At 47.8% G+C, this 19,785-nt stretch overlaps 1 protein-coding gene across 1 annotated transcript in view; it reads left to right on the top strand.

Moving 5' to 3' along the window:
- plekhh1 (pleckstrin homology domain containing, family H (with MyTH4 domain) member 1) overlaps positions 1 to 19,785 on the top strand; it is a 138,988-nt gene that overhangs the window by 5,691 nt on the left and 113,512 nt on the right. The window lies entirely within an intron of this gene.

Raw genomic sequence — 19,785 nt, 5'->3', positions numbered from 1 at the left:
CAGAATGCCTGTGTGCTTTGTAATACTGCGGCCATTGCCCAGTTAGGTTTGTCAAACAGTTGGTACCATGGTGCAGCCTCGGGTGATAGTGTGTTTTTGGTTTTCTGTCACATTCTTCATTTAGGGACAAAGCACCTCTCAGCCAATCAGGTGCCATCGGAGTGCGTTGAGATAGCAAACGAAGGGGCAGGGGATCAAGCGATCCTTGGCCAGTTGGGGTTTGGGGCCGGACTGCAGAATGAGCCAATGACAGATCGACCTGTGTGGACTGTCCAAATTAGGGCTCACTCACCACCATCCACTCCCCACCCCGCCCAGTTACCACTGCCACTCCCCAACCCCCGCCCGCCCGCCATCACCTGCTCCCCAACCTGCCCATTCGCCATCACGCGCTCCCTACCCCGCCTGCTCACCACCACCCACGTCCCACGCCCCCCCTTCCCGCTCACCATCACCTGTTCCCCACCCTGCCCACTCCCCACTCTGCCCACTTACCACCAACCCTTACAACACCTAGCAGCAGAGTGGTCAGAAATGGGACAATGGTTGAACAGAACGCTGGCTTCAGATCGACACCGGTGCGGAGACGCTGCAGTTCGGTTGTGAGCTCTGCTGCCGAGTGGAGGGGGGTGCGGGGGTGGGGAGCGGCTAGAATGGATTTGTGGACGCGGCCGGGTGCCGCCGAACTCGCAGTTTGCCATTGAGCGTCACCCGGTGACTCTCAGCAACAGCGTTGACGTGCCTTTCGTGTAGCATCGTTCAGTGAGGGGGGGAAGGTGCGGCCTGCAGATTGGAGCCTGAACGTACCACTCTCCGTTTGTTGGCTGGAAGTGCCGGATCGGGGAGGGCGGTGTTCGCCATTTCGGGTGGACCCGTCCCATCCCATTGTAGATGTTGAAGCCCCCGAACCCCTGGTGAGGAAGAGAGAGATTCCCCTGGGCAAATATTTCTGCCTCCCCGGACACTGCCACTCCTGAGGGGCTTCGCTGTGCCCCACGTCGTCACGTTTCAAAGGTACCTTTTTATATATAAAGGCCCGAGGCTGCAAAAGGATCGTTTAAATGCTCCGTTTCTTGTTTTCTTTTCCAAAAAGGCCTGTTGAGGTGCCAGTTTAGCAGTGGCCCTTCTGCCAATATTACCCTCAGCAGATTGTTCTGCACGTAAGAAACCCGGCCAGAGGGATTGGACAAGGATCCCGCTCCCTCCCCGACTTGGTCGTGCTTCGCCTATGAAGGATTCACCTCCAGTGTGCCTCAGACGCAGAGATGGCGTTGGTGCTGTTGGGCTCGATATCCCAAGGCCTGGGTTTAATATTCTGAAGACACGAGTTTGAATCTCCACCACCAACGGCAGCTTGCGCAATTGAAATGTGGCTTTTGTATTTGGAATTGAGAATCAATCGGGGGCCGCTGTTGGCTGTCGCCGAGACCCATCTGCTTTGCTAACCGTCCCTTTTTTTTAAGGGAAGGAAATCTGCCGGACTTGCCTGGCCTGGCCTACGTGTGATTTCTGACCCGCGGTACACTCACGTTAACTATCCTCCTGAAACGGGCTAGCAAACCACTGCGTTCGAGTCGGGGGACAGGCAACAAATTCTGGACTTGCCAGCGATGCCCGCATCTCGAAGAATGAAGGGTGGGGGGGTGGTGGTTAAAAGTATTTGTAGGGTGTTGGTGGTGGGAGTGGAGGAATAGGTGACGAGAAACCAGGGTAGCTAGTGCCCCTTTTTCTTTGTAATGATTACCCCTGGCTGGATTATGGCGTTTTCATAAAAAGAGTGCATTACGCTCTAAGGGTGATGCCCCTGTAGTCAAATAGGCTGTGTGGGTATGAAACATGGCGGTTTGGGTGAAGTGCCCAATTAGGGAGCTGGGCTTTTAACTCTCAGCAAGGATCTATACTTTGGGCCGTTGGCATTAGAGATGAACCATCGCTGTCACTATGACCAGCTCTCTGTTTTTAAGTTTGAATAGAACTGGAAGATATCTGTGCTGGTCCCTGCAGAAGATATTGCCTTCCAGCTCTCATCCTTCAGAGTCTATCGTGCTTGTGCTGGAGATGAAAACATCACCACATTCTGCTGGCGTGTGTGCATTTGACTTTACTCTGACGTGTGTGAAAGGCTGTAGAGTTGAGTGAGATCGTTGTGAGCTTTCTTTCTCCCCATCTGTTCCTCATAAGAAACAGAAGCAGAGCAAAGTGCCTTCGAGTTTAGTGCCACGTCCAAATCTGTTCGAGGCTGCAAATTCCTTTCTTGATTGCAAACCTTTTTCTCCGACCGCTGATGACTGCAGTGGTCGGGGCACCTCCTGTGAGCAGCCGGAGAGGGACTGCGCTGTCGCTGACACCCAGACAAAACTCCTCCTGCACTCTCCTCCCGAACAATGGCTGCCCGCCTGAGAGGTCAAGTGCTGCCTCACTTTCATATATCCCCGAACTAATGGCCCCCTCCGGCAGTACGGCACTCCCTCAGCACGGCAACAGGGAGCGTTAGCCTGGATAAGCCTCGGCTGGTCATCGAGTCAGTGCTGTACAGCATGGAGACAGACCCTTCGGTCCAACTCATCCGTGCTGACCAGATACGCTAAATAAATCCAGTCCCATTTGTTAGAATCTTGCCAATATCCCTCTAAACCCTTCCCTGTTCATGTGCCTCTTTTAAATGTTATAATTGTACCATCACCTCCTGTGGCTGCTCATTCCATACACACTGCGTACACCTTCTCCATGCGGAAAATAGTTGCCCCTTAGCTCCCTTGCTAAACCTTTACCCTCTCACCTTAAATATATGCCCTCTAGTTTTGGGCTCCCCTCCCCTGGGGATAAGACCTTGACTACATGCCCTATTCCTGCCCCTCATTATTTTATAAACCTCTCTAAGGTCACCCTTCAACCTCTGACACTCCGACAACCCATTCGGCCTCTCTCCCCCCCCCCACACCCAGCTCAGCCCCTCCAACTCTGGCAACATCCTTCATAGTCTGTTCCGAACCCTTTCAAGTTTACCAACACCTTTCCTGTAGCAGGGAGACCAGTACTGAAGTGAGAGAGAGACAGTAAGAGCTGCCGACGCTGGAGCCAGAGTGTGGAGCTGGAGGAACACAGCATCAGAAGAGCAGGGAAGTTGCCGTTTCAAGTCGGGACCCTTCTTCAGAAAATCGAATGCAGTATTCCAAAAGCGGCCTCACTGAGGTCCCGCATAGCCCCCAACATGACCTCCCAACTCCCCTGCCCAATGAAGCCTCTGGAGAGGCACCGTCAACTCCTGACTTGCTGTGGCAATGCAGCCAACTGGCTCTCAAATTCCTGTATGGATGAGTGTTGCTGAAGAGGGCATGTCCCACCCAGTCCTCAGCCTTGCACATGTAGGCACAGACACAAGAACGCCATGTGGCGAAGGGATCATGCTGCATGAGAAAAGCAATGCTGATTGGTTGGCAAGTGAACTCTGATGGAAGCTTTGTCGTAGCAACGACATGCTTTTGCAAATTCAAAACAGAGTGCGATATCTGGACATCTTCTTGGAGAGGTCAGGACTCTGGGACTTTGGCATCGTAAAATATTATAAATGGCGAAGTGCAAGTGTACTGAGTCTGCATTTGGAGCATCGCCTGCAGTGCTGCTCCTCCTTGCTTGAGGAGGGATATCGTTGCCTGGGAGGCAGGTCAGAGAGGGGTTCACAAGATTGATCGCAGACATGAGGTTTTGTCTTCTGTTGAGAGGTTGAGCAGTTTAGGCCCAAACTCTCTGGACTTTAGAAAGGTAAAGGAGTTGTCAGATTTGAGGAATGTGAGATGCTAAAGGGGACTGATGACGTAGATGCAGAGAGGTTGTTTCCTCATGGGGCGGTCACGAAGTAGAGGTCATAGTTTCAGGCTGCAAGGTAGCAGATGTAAACCAGGTGAGAAACTACATCTCTCCAAGGGCAAGGGTGAGTGGGCATCACCAAAATGCAGTGGATGCTGGAATATTGAGTAAATTTTAAAGAGGGGATAGATTTTTAATAGGTAGCGGGTTGAAGGGTTATGGAGAATGGGCAAGAGAGTGGGGGTCGGGGGCCAAGACGAGATCAGCGTTGTTTGAGGGGCTGGGTTGCCTGCTCTTAGTTGTTATGTTATCCATGCACGAATATATGTAGCTTCCAGCAAGCCTACGTGAGCCACTTTGCGCGCCCGACTCGCAATTTAAATGGGTCATTCATGAATTCTTAACCCATTTGGGATTGTTCAGCTCATGCCTCCCAATGGTAGAATCCCATCGAATCTTTTTGAAAGCACAGGCTGGTCACCTGACATACGTGCATGTAAGGGACTGTCTTCTACAGGAAGAAGTATTTATTTAAATTTAAAACAGAAGCTTGGGGGTGGGGAGGGGGAGGTCACTCCATCCGTACTGCAGCCACAATGGCAATGTCTTGACCAGTCAGCAGCTTGATCAGCACACCGGTTGTAACGCTTCAACAACCCTCTCTCGCTCTCTCTTGCGCTTTTGTTCTTGCACTCTCTCGCTCTCTTTCTTGCTCTCTCTCAGTAATATTTAACATTTTGTACCGCCCAGTGATGAATGTGTGAATGGCCTATTCTCACAGAGACATGTGGCAGAGAGGGCTAACCCCCAGTGCCAACCACTGGGACTGGGAACACCGTTTCCCCCCTCGGCCGGCAGCTCGTGGATTCAACTCTTAACTCCAGGGCATCCTCCAGGCTGGCACTCTGGTGCAGTACCCAGGGAGTGCCACGTGTGCTGAGGTGCCATCCTTTCCGTGTTGACAGATCGACCCCTTGCCAGACTGGGAAGATCCCAGCAGCAACTTGTGCTGAAATCAGTAACGATGACCCTACGTATCAGAGTCTGGTTTCAGTTGGTCTTCTGGTCGGTGCTGTCTCCAGATTTGCGGTAATAGGGGCATGGAAAAAACGCAGATATTCAGTGCCAGTGTGTGGACCTTGAACTGCTCTTTCCCTTCCCACGTGGACTAAGCAGACCCCAAACGCCCCAGTCATTTCCTTCTCCTGTTTTGCCAATATCTTTTTGCTCCTTTTCCATACCTCGTGGTCCTTGCATTTTCTTTATGTTTCTCACCATGGGCAACAGTCAGCATCTTGACTCTGCATTCGATCCCTTTGCTGCCCATCTTCATTTTGATTGTTTATCTTCTCTGTTGTGTGTTTCTTCCTTCTGTTTTCTTTCGGTCTCTCTCTGTCTTCACCTGTGTGCCCATGTATCATCAGTGCCCATTTGTTCCTCCCCCTCCCTCTGTTTCTATCCCAATGTCCTGCTCCCTCTCACGTGTGTGTGTCTTTCCGTGCAGAGATTTAGCCCCCTTTTTACTGTTAGAAAATGCCATAATGTGCTCCAATCAAGCAATATTTGGCACCGAAGCATATGAGTGATTAGGTGACTGGATTTATGTTGATGATACCTCTTTAAGATGCATCTCAATGAAGTGGGGGGGAGGGTGGCGAAAGATAGAGGTTAATCTTGATGTTCAAACTTGCTTCTTTCACCAAGTCGTGCAGTTCAGTAACATTGACAGCATGTTTTTGGAAACTTTGCTGGAAAGAGAGATTTTGACATGCAAAGTTTCTCATCTCACTGAGTTAAGCACCTTGTTCGAATCTGTTGTGGATGTTAATAATATGCCAGCATTCTGGAGAACCTTGTTTGAAACTGGTGATTTTTGGGGGTTCAAACATGCTTATCTCGCTGAGTGACACCTAGGCTTGGAAAAGATGCTAGTGAACAAGTTGGACATCAGCCAGTGGGCTGGGAGGGGGACAGAGTTGCTGCTTGGGGACTGGAGTTCGTGGCAGGGCCTGAAGGTTCAGCCTTTGCAATGTGCAGATGGGAAATTATTAGCGCTCATCCAGACGGTCAATTAGTGTGACAGAGCAAAGGGTTGAAGGAAGGGAGGAACTAAGCGAAGTCGTGATCGCCAGGGAAGTGGTATGGAATAAACTGATGGAATGGTGACCAATAAGCCTCTGGTGCTGGTGGGCGTCATTCCTTAGAATGAAAAGTGAACTTTAATGCCAATGGCCCCAGCGACTTAAAAAGGAGAAGGGTGAAAATGTGGAAAGCACAGGCCATTTAATTTGCGGCTGGTTATGAGGGAAGCTGTCAGAATCGATCACTTTAAGAAGGTTATGATTGGGCACTTGGGAACAGTCAGCATGGCTTTATGAAACAGAATGAAGTTTAATCGATTCAGTGGAGTTTTTTTTTTGAAGGAGTACGGTGCACTGGGATAAAGAGGAACTTGTGTACATGCTATGCTCAGATTTTTCAACAGGGATTTCACAAGGCATACATTTGCACTACGTAGGTGCACAGTGCAACGTTCTAGCTCAAAGAGAACACTGGCTGCCCTGCAGAAAACAGAGCGTCCTAAATGGATTATTTCCAGGACAGCAGGGGTGGGGATCCTACAGGAGTCTGTGCTAGGGCCTCAACCTTTCTTTGCAATTTCTGTCAATCACTCAGATGGGAGGGAACGAAGACAAGACGGCTAGGAAAGTGTGTTGCAAACATGACAGATCACAGTGCAGATGCTTGTTGACGGGAGTTGGCAAAAATCTGGTAGATGGAGTGTAATGTGGAGAAAATGTGAGGTTGTTCAGTTTGCCAGGAAACTTTTTTCTTTTTTTAAAAAAAGATATTATTTCAACCACTGGAAATCAGAGGTTCAGAAGGACCTCGAGGTGTTCTGAAACATATGTCACAAAATGTTAGTTTGCACTAACATTTACTAGTAATACATTAACATGCACTAGTAATCAAGAAGGCTGTTGGGATGCCCGAATTTATCACCAAAAGGAACTGAACAGAATTGAAGCAGAACCACCACCTTATATGTTTGCAGAGAATTGGCAAGACCACATCTTGAAAACTGCAGCTTTGGTCTCCTTATTTAAGAGAGGGATGTAAATGCATTGGAGAAAGTTCTGAGGAAGGGTCACTGGACCCAAAACGTTAACCCTGTTTTCTCCTCCACAGTTGCTGCCAGACCTGCTGAGCTTTTCCAGCGACTTTGCTGTTGTTCCTGATTTACAGCATCCGCAGTTCTTTTGGTTCTTATGGAGAAGTTTACTGGGTTGACATTCAGGATGAGTAGATTGTCTTGTGAGGAGAGAATGGATACTTTGGGCTAGTCTTTTTGACAGGAAGGGGAGATTTCAATGATGTGTGAAAGGTCTTGACAAGGTGTATGCAGAAATGATTCATCTTTGTGGTTGAGTCCAGAGCTAAGTTTTTTTAAAAAAATTGGCGGTTGACCTTTTCAGGCAGAAATGAGAGGAATTCTCTCCGCGCCGCCCACCCCGAGGGTTTTGCGACGATAGGACACACCAAATTGAATGCTTGTGTAGGTGGTGGTCGGTAGGTTCTAGTTGGGCAAGCTGGGAATGTGGAACGCAGAACACAAATTGAAGTGCCCGATCTTACTGAATAGCGGTGGATAAACAATGGGTCGAATGGCCTCCTGGCGGACACATTTGAGATTGGGAAACAGTTCTGGGGCTGGAGAGAAATGATGGGTGAGAGAGATCTAGTTGTAGTCAGGGTACATTTGAAACCTGTTGTATTTTTGGGTGTTTTGCAGCTAAGGTGTAACACGTCATGGGACCGTAGAATTCCTATGAGGGTCCACTGACACTCCAAAGAGCATCCCACTCCCTCCTTTACCTATCCCTGTAGCCCTGTTTTTCCCATGGCTAACCCACCTAATGTGTACATCCCTGGACAAGTTAGCACAGCCAGTTTACCTAATTTGCAGATTTTTGGGCTGTGGGAGGAAACCAGAGCACCTGGAGGAAACACAGACACGGGGAGAATGTGCAAACTCCACACAGGCAGTCGCCCGAGGCTGGAATCGAACCTTTGTCCCTAGCGCTGTGACGCAGCTGTGCTAACCACTGAGCCGCCGTGCCTCTGTAGATGAGAGCCTGTGCACCTTCCTCTGTGCCTGTTCCCCCTCTGTGTGTTTTCTCTCTCTCTGTCTCTCTCATGTGCTCTTACACACTCTGTCTTCCTCTGCTCTTTCGTCCTGTTCTTGCTCCAGTTTCAAAATTTAGGTCAAGGGGTTTCTATAGACAATGATGGAATGAAGAATGCACTGTTGTTCACCTCCACTCCCAGCTGTATTAAAGGTCTGTGTGTCTGTGTGTGTGTCTGTGTGTGTGTCTGTGTGTGTGTCTGTGTGTGTGTCTGTGTGTGTGTGTGTGTGTGTGTGTGTGTGTGTGGTAAGGTGCTTAGACAGTAGATTGGCAGCTAGCACCATGCTGTTAGATTCCTGTTTGAAGGACTGACTTGCTCAAATAGCTCTGAGTGGAAGTTACTGTATTCTGCTCACAGTTATTTATGATGGGAGCAATACGAGTATTGAAATGGCGAAATCAAAACAGATGTGGCTCATGATGAGTGTTAACAGAAATGATTCCCATTAGCATGGGAGCCTGAGGTTTGATAAAGGCTCTCCACTATTATATGAAATGATCAGCAAAAAGTTATTTGCATTTGGGTGTTGCCTCTTAAGGGAATAAAACATCCTGAAGCTCTTGCACAGTAGCATCATCCAACAAAATTTGACACCGAGCCAGTTAAGGGAGGATGAGGACAGGCAACTGTCACATTAATGGTCTCGTAATCAGTCTGTGCTTAACTCACTCATCGGGTCAGTTTATTTAAAACAGTAAAACACGTTCTAAGCTGTGAAGCAAATGTTACAGCAAAGGAGCTATGTTTTGTGTGTGCAGGTCGAATATGCAAGTCAGGGAGAGGCCTGTTCCACCACTCGGTAACATTATGGCTGATCTGAGTGCTCCAAGTTCCGCTTACTTCAGTAACTTCAACCCCTTGCTCAACAAAAATCTAATATCTCAGCGCAGGGTGCTGCCAATAGCATGGGATCATTTCCTGCACTGGCTGGGGTTACCAGGAAGCACTGTGCTTCTCAACCTCTCGTCTTGCCTGAAGGTTAGTGACCCTTAAGTTAAACTACCACCATCTCCCTCCCTCTTTCCCACCCCGCCCCGTTCACCTTCCCTCCACGCCACCGCCCCACTCGGCCTCTATGAGGGAGCAGCCCTATGGTCTGTTCAGGCTGTCGTGGCTTAACCCTTTTAGCTTAGGTGCCCGTTGCCGTAAGGTCCCACTGCCTTTTGGGGAGAAGAGCTCCTACAACTCTCAGTCCATTCTGGGGAAAGAAATTCTCCTTATTTCTGTCCTAACTGCAACAGGCTAACTTTCAGGCAGCGTTGCAACATTGTATACTCACAGCAATGGAGTCCTTTTAAAGGTAAACTCTCTTAAAGGTAATGTACGTGTAAGCATAGGTTTTTGGAGAGACAGGTGAAGAGAGTTAGGGAGCGAATCCAGATTGGCTATATTTCGGGTGCCAGGCAGCAGAAGGTTTGGCAAACAGTGGTGCAATTATTCAAATTTTGGAGTGTGCAAGGTGCTTGGTTGGAGGAGGGATTATAGGGCTGGAGGGGATTAGAGGTGAGGGATTTGAAAGCGAGGGTGAGAATTTCAAAATTAAAAAATGTTGCTTGACTGCAGGCCAGTCCAGTCTGGTGAGCAGCGGCGAGGTGACCAGGCAGCAAGTACTGGCATCAGTCAAGCCAAGCCTAGACATGAAGCATTGGTGCATCTGGTGCTAGTATAAGTCACCAAGGGCGATGAGCAAACAGGATTTGCAACAGCATTTTGGGTGCTGTTTCTGTGGTGATAGAGTTTGGTTGGGTTTGACGTGAACAAGTACCGCAGTGTTAGAGCGTCCTAACAGATGAGGCCTCAGGCAGAGTGAGGGTGGGTGCTTAATGGGGGTGGAACTTGCACTGAATTCCTGATAGGAGCTGCCCTGTTCTTGGTATAGTCACTTCTGGGTGAAGCATTTTTATGTGAGGAGACCTTAACGGAGAGAAAATAAGAATCTCCTGATTTTGTGTGTGTGTCTGGGGTGGGCTGGTTTTGGAAGAAAGTCATTTGTGTGTTGGAACTCTGCCTGTTTCTCCAAGCTTTAGATAGATCACTTTGAGTCATAGTTTTGCACCACTTAAACAACGGAAATGCTGAATACCAAGTGTGTTTGGGAATCTGAGAGACGCCTGTCATTTTCGCCTTTAAAGATGGGTCTGTCTTGGCTCTTGAATTCCCGTCCCACAGTCTCTAGTTTGGCGACAGATCTGTTCTCATGCAGTTGCATTCTCCCGCTCTCTCCTTACCTCCTCTCTCCCGGACTGTTTTTGATCACCGAACCTTGTTCTAATGCGTTCGTCATGCAGAAAGACACTTGATCCATTGTGTGCCGATCATTCCAATTAATGTATGGTCTGTGAGCATTGAGCTGTGTGACAATGGGCAGAGATGGTTGGTTGGTTTTTTAGTCAAAGCTTGACAAGTTCAGCTCTTGTATATAAAGTGGACTCTCCTAATCAGCCTCTATTGACAATAGTGAACCCAACTGGCAAGTTACATTGTGGTTTTCTTCAAGGATTGCTCCCGAATGTGACCGATCCTGGTAATGGAGTCACACACTGCCTCACCAGGAGAACACATCATTGCCTTTGCCTTCGGTTGCCATTTTGAATTACGTCAGGATATAGAGAGAGCAGAGCTTCCAACTAACCTTTTGGGTCAACAACATCCACCTCTGACTCTGTCTCAGCTCATCTGCTGTGGAGACCCTCATCTATGCCTTTGTCAACTAATTCTGTTTGCAAACAAAAGCACAAATTGCAAGCAAACCTCAACAGGTCTCTGTGGAGAGAAAGGAGAGTCGACGTTTCAGGCCTGGTGGCTCTCCATCAGAATTCCCGTGCTGGCAAATGCTAGCCGAAATGTTTGCTATTAAGATGTGAGCCTGCGAATGGGCAGCACCTGCTAAATAATCCCGGGTGTGCCAAAATCTATAGTAACAAGCAACTTAAAATGATCAGCCCCCATCTGGTCAAGTGGCTTGTTCATTCGCAGGGACCCTGCAAACAATGAGGACATGTTCAAGCTTTGCAGTCTTTTTTAAAAAAAAATTATTCAGGAAATCAAAGAGTCTGTAGTTCCCTCTTGCCTTGTGCATGACATCATCTCAGCCAATTTCAGAGTGATCTGTTCTTGACTGGTAAACAGATCAAGGCTTGGGGAGAAAAGGCAGGAACAGGGGATTGGGCAATATATGGGCCTTGGCTGAATGGTGGAGCAGAGTGGTCAGCAAGGCCCACATTCCCAGGAATTATTATTTTATTAAAATCTGTCTGCAGTGGGACTTGAACTCCTGACTTTCCTGACTGTGAGACAAAAGCACTACCCCTCTGCAACAGAATTGAGGGTTAGAATACAAGATTGGGGATGCACAGCTGAGGCTGTGTAGGGCCGTGGTCCGGCTGCATTTGGAATATTATGAGCAGTTTTGGGCCCCGTATCTAAGGATGGATGTGTTGGCCGTAGCGGGGTCTAGAGGAGGCCAATGAGAATGATCCTGGGGATGAAGAGGTTGTCATATGAGGAGTGCTTGAGGACTCTGGGTCTGTACTTGATGGGTAGAGTGGACATGGAGAAGATGTTTCCACTCGTAGGAGAGGCTTGGAGCCAAGCACCCAGCCTCAGAGCGAAGGGATGACTCTTTGGAACTGGGATGAGGAGGAATTCCTTCAGCCAGAGGGAGGTGAATTTATGGAAGTCATTGCCACGGAAGGCTGTGGAGGCCAGTTCATGGAGTGTTTTTAACACAGACAGGCCTTAATTAGTAAGGGTGGGGGCTAGGGTGACAGGGAGAAGGTTGAGAAACATCATGAGCCATGATCAAATGGTGGAGCAGACTCGATGGGCTGAATGGCCTAATTCAACGTATATATTTGTGGTCTTGTGGCTTCACAGTGCTCCCAGGCTGCCTCCACGTTCCCATGTGGGAAGGCAGCCAGGGTGTGTTGGTTTTTGGATGAAGATCCAAACTCAGTGGGATCCAAGCTCAATTGTCAATTTTCCACTCGTGGGCTGCGTGACTAAGGAGAGGATTCAAATTAGCAAAACTGAAGGGCCACGTCCGAACAAGCACAAAAACAGGACAGGAAACCAAAATGAGGGAGGGCATAAATAGCTGAGGGATAGGCTTCTAGAACACAGCAGTGCAAAAAGAAAGGTAGTTAGAAAGAAAGTGAGTGTAACTGTTAGTAGAAACGAGTTCAAGTGTGCAGCTTTTCACGTAGTGCCTGTAATGGTGTGTGTGTGTAACCAAATGTAGGGATTACAGAGACATGCCTCCAGGATTATACATAACAACACGCTCCAGGGCATGGCGAAGTTGGGGGAATAAAACGAGGAGAAAAGACTAGAGGTGGAGTAGAATGGCAGGAGACAATAATGACAGTAAGCTGCATATAGAATCCCGTGTATAGAGTTGAAAGATAATAAAGGACTCATCACTGGTGTACAGACCTCTGAACAGAGGAAGGGAATTACATGGAGTGGGGCATAGAAAATGCAGGGGAATGAATGAAAAACAGACATCTACCGTGGTGAAGGATGTTAAACACCTTGATATTGGATCAGGCGTACACTAGATCTTTGTGAGAAGCGAGGGAAGTGATTGCTGGGCCCCTTGCTGAGATATTTGTATCATCGATAGCCACAGGTGAGATGCAGAAAGTCTGGAGGTTGGCTAACATGGTGCCACTATTTAAGAAAGGTAGTAAGGAAAAGCCAGGGAACTATAGACCAGTGAGCCAGACATTGGTGGTGAGCAAGGTGTTGGAGGGAATCCTGAGGGACAGGATTTACATGTACTTGGAAAGGTAAGGACTGATTAGGGATAGTCAACATGGCTTTGTGTGTTGGAAATTGTCTCACTAACTTGATTGAGTTTTTTTTAAGAATTGACAAAGGGGATTGATGAAGGCAGAGCAGTGGACATTGTCAGTATGGTCTTCCGTAAGGGGTTCAACAAGGCTCCTCATGGTAGACTGGTTAACAAGGTTAGATCAGGTGGAATTTAGGGAGAGCATTTGGATTCAAAGTTTGCTCATGGGTAGGAGAAAGTGGGTGGTAGTGGAGGGTTGCTTTTCAGGTTGGAGGCCTGTGATTAGTGGTGTGCAACAGGGATCAATGCTGCTTCCACAGGTTCTTATCATTTATATAAATGATTTAGATGTGAACGTAGGAGGTATGGTTAGTAAATTTGCAGGTGACACTAAAATTGAAGGCATCGTGGACAGCGAAGAAGGTTGCTTCAGAGTACAATGGGATTGTGATCAGATGGACTGATTGGCCAAGGAGTGGCAGATGGAGTTTAACCTAGATAAATGTGAGGTGCAACATTTTTGGCAGGTCAAATCAGGTAGGACTTATACACAGAGATAATAGGAACTGCAGATGCTGGAGAATCCGAGCTAACAAGGTGTGGAGCTAGATGAACACAGCGGGACAAGCAGCATCTTAGGAGCAGGAAAACTGACATTTTGGGCTTAGACCCTTCTTCAGAAAAAAGAAGAATGAAACATCAGCTTTCCTGCTCTTCTGATGCTGCTTGGCCTGCTGTGTTCAACCAGCTCCACATCTTGTTTTCTTAGAAAGGAATCATATACAGATACACACAGTGGTATGGTCCGGGGCAATGTTGCTGAACAAAGAGACCTTGGAGTGCAGGTTCATAGATCCTTGAAAGTAGAGTCACAGGTAGACAGGATAGTGAAGGCGATGTTTGGTATGCTTGCCTTCATTGGTCAGTGCATTGAGTACAGGAGTTGGGAGGTCATGTTGTGGCTGTACAGGACATTAGTTAGACCAATTTTGGAATACTGCATTCAGTTCTGGTCTCCCTGCCATCATTAAACTTGCCAGGGGTTGAAGGGTTTGAGCTATAGGGAGAGGTTGAATAGGCTGGGGCTGTTTTCCATGGAGCAAGGGACACCGAGGGGTGATCTTATTGAGGTTTATAAATTCATGAGGGGCATGGGTAGGGTGCATAGTCAAGGTTTTCTCCCCATGGTAGGGGTGTCCAAAACTAGAGGGCACGTAGAGGGGAAAGATTTAAAAGTGACCTACAGGAGCAACTGTTTCACACAGAGGATGTGGAATGCGCTGCCAGAGAAAGTGGTGAAGGCTGGTACAGTTACAACATTTAATAGGTATCTGGATGGATACTTGGATAGGAGGGGTTGAGAGGGATATGGGCTAAATGTTGGCAAATGGGACCAGATTAATTTAGGACATCTGGTCGGCATGGACAAGTTGAACCTGTGCTGTACATCTCTGTGACTCTATAGTAGTTAGACAACAGGTGGATAATGGGGATAAGGGAATGAAATTCCTGCAAACTGTACATGATTCCTTTCTAAGGTAACAAGGTGTAGAGCTGGATGAACACAGCAGGCCAGGCAGCATCAGAGGAGCAGGAAAGCTGATGTTTCATTCTTTTTTTCTGAGGAGGCATCCAGGCCCGAAATGTCAGCCTTCCTGCTCCTCTGATGCTGCTTGGCCTGCTGTGTTCCTCCAGCTCTACACCTTGTTATCTCAGATTCTCCAGCATCAACAGTTCCTACTATTTTGGATGATTCCTTTTCTAGATCCATTCTTTAATAACTCATGGGATGTGAGCTTGCGTGGTATTTATTGCCCATCCGTAATTGCCCTTTAAGCTGACAGTGAGCACCCCCCGCCCCTTGAACTGCTGCAGTCCATTTGGTGTCCATCAACCTACAGAGGTGTTTGTGGGGGGGGCAGGTAAAGGGTTTGTAGGAAGCCGAACGAGGCAGGACTTCTATTTAAGGTCATAGTAATGGGGAATGTATCAGAACTGATGGACAAGTAGCAGTAGGTGGAGATCTAGGCAACAGTGATCATAATATGATTTAGGATAAAAATTGAGAAGGATGCAGATGTAACAAAGAGAGTGGTTACTAATTGGAAACATCTAAGTTTCGAAGGACCTATAACAGAACCCTAGCAATTAAATGGACAACGATAGTGGCAAAATGAACAATAACGGGACTGACTTAAGTTGTGATTTTCCTTAGCTTGTTTGGTTGAGGTGGGCAGTATTGGTCATCAGCTGACATGCGTAGTAACTTGGGATTATCAACCCCAGATCTGAACGCTTCCCAGTGTGTGTTGCATGCAGACCAGAACACCTCATCACCTGAGGAGTTGCAGGTGGTACCTCAAAACACTGTGTCACACTCAAACCTAGAACAAGCGAAAGCTGGTGGGCCTACCTCAGGATGGCGAAAGGAATGAAGGAAAGACGCTTAAATATTCAGGCAGGAAGCAAGAATACAAAGGGATTTCAAATGAACGTTCAGTTTAGGAGTGGGACTAAACTGTTTAGTGTCTCCATCATTCGAGAAGATCATGGCTGATCTAATAATTCCGATTTGTCCACACGCTCCCTACGCACTCCAATTGCCATGCCAATGCATCAACTTCCACGTGTGAGAATTGCTGCAGATGGGCCTTGGAGATCCTCACGTGAAATGATGAAACATTTGGAGGGAATATTGCTGCCTACTCCCCCTCACTAACCTTTGATTCTCTTGTTAGCCAAGATTCAATCTATTTCTGTCTTAAAAGTTTTCTATGAGCCCTGCCTACACTGCTTTGTGGTAGATCGGGGTTTCACAAATACGTGATCCTCTAAGAGGAATCATTTGGTGGATGACAGCAAAATTGTTGGTTTGTGGACAGTGAAGAAGGTTATTCAAGATTTGCAAAGAGATCTTGATCAATTGGGTCAATGGGCTGAGGGGTGGCAGATGGGGTTTAATTTGGATAAATGTGAGGTATTGCATTTTAGTGAGTCAGACAAGGGCAGGATATGTACAACTAAAAGGAGGTCCCTGGGTAGTGTTCTAGAACAGAGAGACCTTGGGATTCGGATACATAAGTCTTTGAAATTTGCTTCACAGGATGGTTAAGGCATTCAGCACAATTGCCTGTTTTGCTCAGACCTTTAAGTATAGGAGTTGGGGTTGTCTAAGACTTTGGCGAGGCCTCTTTTGGAGTATTTTGTCCAGTTCTGGTCACCTTGTTATAGGAAAGACATTATCAAACTGGGGAGGATTCAGCCAAGAAATACCAGGATGTTGCCAGGACTGGACAGTTTAAGTTATAAAGAGAGACTGGATAGGCTGGAACCTTCTTCATTGGAGCATAGGAGGTTGAGCGGTGACCTTACAGAGGTTCATAAAATAATGAGGGGCATAGATAAGGTGAATGGCAGGTGTCTCATCCCCAGGGTGGGGGATTTCAAGACTAGGGGGCATATTTTTAAGGTGAGAGGAGAAAGATTTAAGAGGACATGAGGGGCATCCCGCCCGCCCCACACACACACACACACACACACACACACACACACACACACACACAGTGGTTCGTGTGTAGAATGAGCTTCCAGAGGATGTGGTGGATGCAGGTACGGTTACAATGTTGAAACGACGTTTGGATAAATGCAGGGATAGGAAAGGTTTGGAGGGATATGGGCCAGGAGCAGGCAGGTGGGACTAGTATAGACTGGGATTATGGCCAGTATGGATTGTCTGTTTCTGTGCTATATGACTCTCGGGGTGGGGGCGAAGATATTTGTAATCTCGAGTTTAAATGGGAGACCGTATTTTGAGGCTGTGTTCCCCAGCTCAAGACTATCCCATGACGGGAAACATCCTCTCTGTGTGCACCCTGTCAAGTCCCCACAGGATCTTCTATGTTCCAATAAGATTACCTCTCACCTTTCGAAACGATGGGTGCAGAAGCCTTTAGGAGAGAAGTAAAACAGAATGGACAAGTGAGTGATGGAACTAAATTACCAAGAACAAATCAGTAAAATACTGCACAAGTCCATCCGTTTAAACAAAAAGGGAATTGGTGACGGGAGAGGGGTCACTTACTCATGTGGCCGTCCTAGTGAAAGGGCAGACATTTTACTTTTGTAATTACGGAATCAATTTGTCATCACATCAGAGGTTGAGATTAAAACGAAGCATAATTAATTTAAAATAGAGTAGGCAATACAGTGAGTAAACTAATCAAACTTGAGGGAAAAGCCCTTTCTCTACACACACTGTGCGTGCACGCTTTTAAATCCGTGGGGAAAAGTTGCACTGTAACAGCTACTCAGCAATTCATAAAGGTGGAGGTGTAGCGCTGGAGGATATCATGCCTCGTCTCTATATTTAAGAAGGAAACCAGAACGTGGAATTTATAGACCAACCAGCTAGCAGAAGGAAAATAATGGAATTGCTTTGAAATGAGAAAATAGAAAATTATCTCGAAACAAAAGAAAGTGAACAGTCAACATAGATTTCGAAAGAGAAAATCTGACTTGACCAAACTCGTTGAATTTTTGTTTTTAGAGGTGAAAATAGACTAAGGTAATGCAGTCAATGCACTATATCTAACTTTCTACAAAGCCCTTTGTTTAAAAAAATGTGCGGCGCAATAAAATAATCACTCGAGTTGGAGTACGTGGAATCGGAACAGGTTTTGCGTGGGCTTGCAAGCAGAGAGTACAGATAAAGGGCGACTGTTCAGAAAAGCAACACATTACAAGAAGGTATAAATGAACTTTGCAGCATGGAGAAGCAATTGGTAAATGCATTTCATTGTTGACAAGAGTGGGGTTGTTGCATTTTGTAAAATAACACAGTCATATGCGACTTTGAAAATAAAAGCCTAAATGGGATGGAGGAGCAAAGAGATTTCGTCGGGCAAATAAACAATTTGCTAGAATTCACAATCTAGGTTCACCTAATCACAAGTGAACCAGCCGTTGCGGTTGGGATCTTGTAGGATTGGAATTGGAAAGTGGGCATGTTGTTCTGAATATATATTGCATTGACCACGTTGAGCTCATAATGTGCAGTTCTGACAGCCAATTGTACAGATTTAGATTTAGACTCTATTGTCACGTGCACTCAAGTACAGGAGTGAAAAGTTTTTATGTCGCCACCCATGTAAGGAGCAGCGTAACTACTGACTATTAATAAGAGTTAGGAATTCAGAAGAACGCTTTTGAATCAAATGTAAATGTGGCATGTGCTATTGTGGGGTTGGTTGGAGCATTCGACCATCTGAGGGGAAGGGAGAGTTTGAGCTTTTCTTTAAAAGAGGAAAATGATCTGAGTCAGGCCAAATTGCATCCTTTATGAGAGATAATGGGAACTGCAGATGCTGGAGAATTCCAAGATAATAAAATGTGAGGCTGGATGAACACAGCAGGCCAAGCAGCATCTCAGGAGCACAAAAGCTGACGTTTCGGGCCTAGACCCTTCATCAGAGAGGGGGATGGGGAGAGGGAACTGGAATAAATTGGGAGAGAGGGGGAGGCGGACCGAAGATGGAGAGTAAAGAAGATAGGTGGAGAGAGTATAGGTGGGGAGGTACGGAGGGGATAGGTCAGTCCAGGGAAGACGGACAGGTCAGGGAGGTGGGATGAGGTTAGTAGGTAGATGGGGGTGCGGCTTGGGGTGGGAGGAAGGGATGGGTGAGAGGAAGAACCGGTTAGGGAGGCAGAGACAGGTTGGACTGGTTTTGGGATGCAGTGGGTGGGGGGGAAGAGCTGGGCTGGTTGTGTGGTGCAGTGGGGGGAGGGGACGAACTGGGCTGGTTTAGGGATGCAGTAGGGGAAGGGGAGATTTTGAAACTGGTGAAGTCCACATTGATACCATTAGGCTGCAGGGTTCCCAGGCGGAATATGAGTTGCTGTTCCTGCAACCTTCGGGTGGCATCATTGTGGCAGTGCAGGAGGCCCATGATGGACATGTCATCTAGAGAATGGGAGGGGGAGTGGAAATGGTTTGCGACTGGGAGGTGCAGTTGTTTGTTGCGAACTGAGCGGAGGTGTTCTGCAAAGCGGTCTCCAAGCCTCCGCTTGGTTTCCCCAATGTAGAGGAAGCCACACCGGGTACAGTGGATGCAGTATACCACATTGGCAGATGTGCAGGTGAACCTCTGCTTAATGTGGAATGTCATCTTGGGGCCTGGGATAGGGGTGAGGGAGGAGGTGTGGGGGCAAGTGTAGCATTTCCTGCGGTTGCAGGGGAAGGTGCCGGGTGTGGTGGGGTTGGAGGGCAGTGTGGAGCGAACAAGGGAGTCACGGAGAGAGTGGTCTCTCCGGAAAGCAGACAGGGGTGGGGATGGAAAAATGTCTTGGGTGGTGGGGTCGGATTGTAGATGGCGGAAGTGTCGGAGGATGATGCGTTGTATCCGGAGGTTGGTAGGGTGGTGTGTGAGAACGAGGGGCATCCTCTTTGGGCGGTTGTGGCGGGGGCGGGGTGTGAGGGATGTGTTGCGGGAAATGCGGGAGACGCGGTCAAGGGCGTTCTCGATCACTGTGTGGGGAAAGTTGCGGTCCTTAAAGAACTTGGACATCTGGGATGTGTTGTCCATCATGGGCCTCCTGCACTGCCACAATGATGCCACCCGAAGGTTGCAGGAACAGCAACTCATATTCCACCTGGGAACCCTGCAGACTAATGGTATCAATGTGGACTTCACCAGTTTCAAAATCTCCCCTTCCCCTACTGCATCCCTAAACCAGCCCAGTTCGTCCCCTCCCCCCACTGCACCACACAACCAGCCCAGCTCTTCCCCCCCACCCAGTGCATCCCAAAACCAGTCCAACCTGTCTCTGCCTCCCTAACCGGTTCTTCCTCTCACCCATCCCTTCCTCCCACCCCAAGCCGCACCCCCATCTACCTACTAACCTCATCCCACCTCCTTGACCTGTCCGTCTTCCCTGGACTGACCTATCCCCTCCCTACCTCCCCACCTATACTCTCTCCACCTATCTTCTTTACTCTC

This window comes from Stegostoma tigrinum, chromosome 10 (assembly GCF_030684315.1).
Source record: "Stegostoma tigrinum isolate sSteTig4 chromosome 10, sSteTig4.hap1, whole genome shotgun sequence".
Lineage (NCBI taxonomy): Eukaryota > Metazoa > Chordata > Chondrichthyes > Orectolobiformes > Stegostomatidae > Stegostoma > Stegostoma tigrinum.
This window is presented reverse-complemented; position numbering and strand designations above follow the sequence as displayed.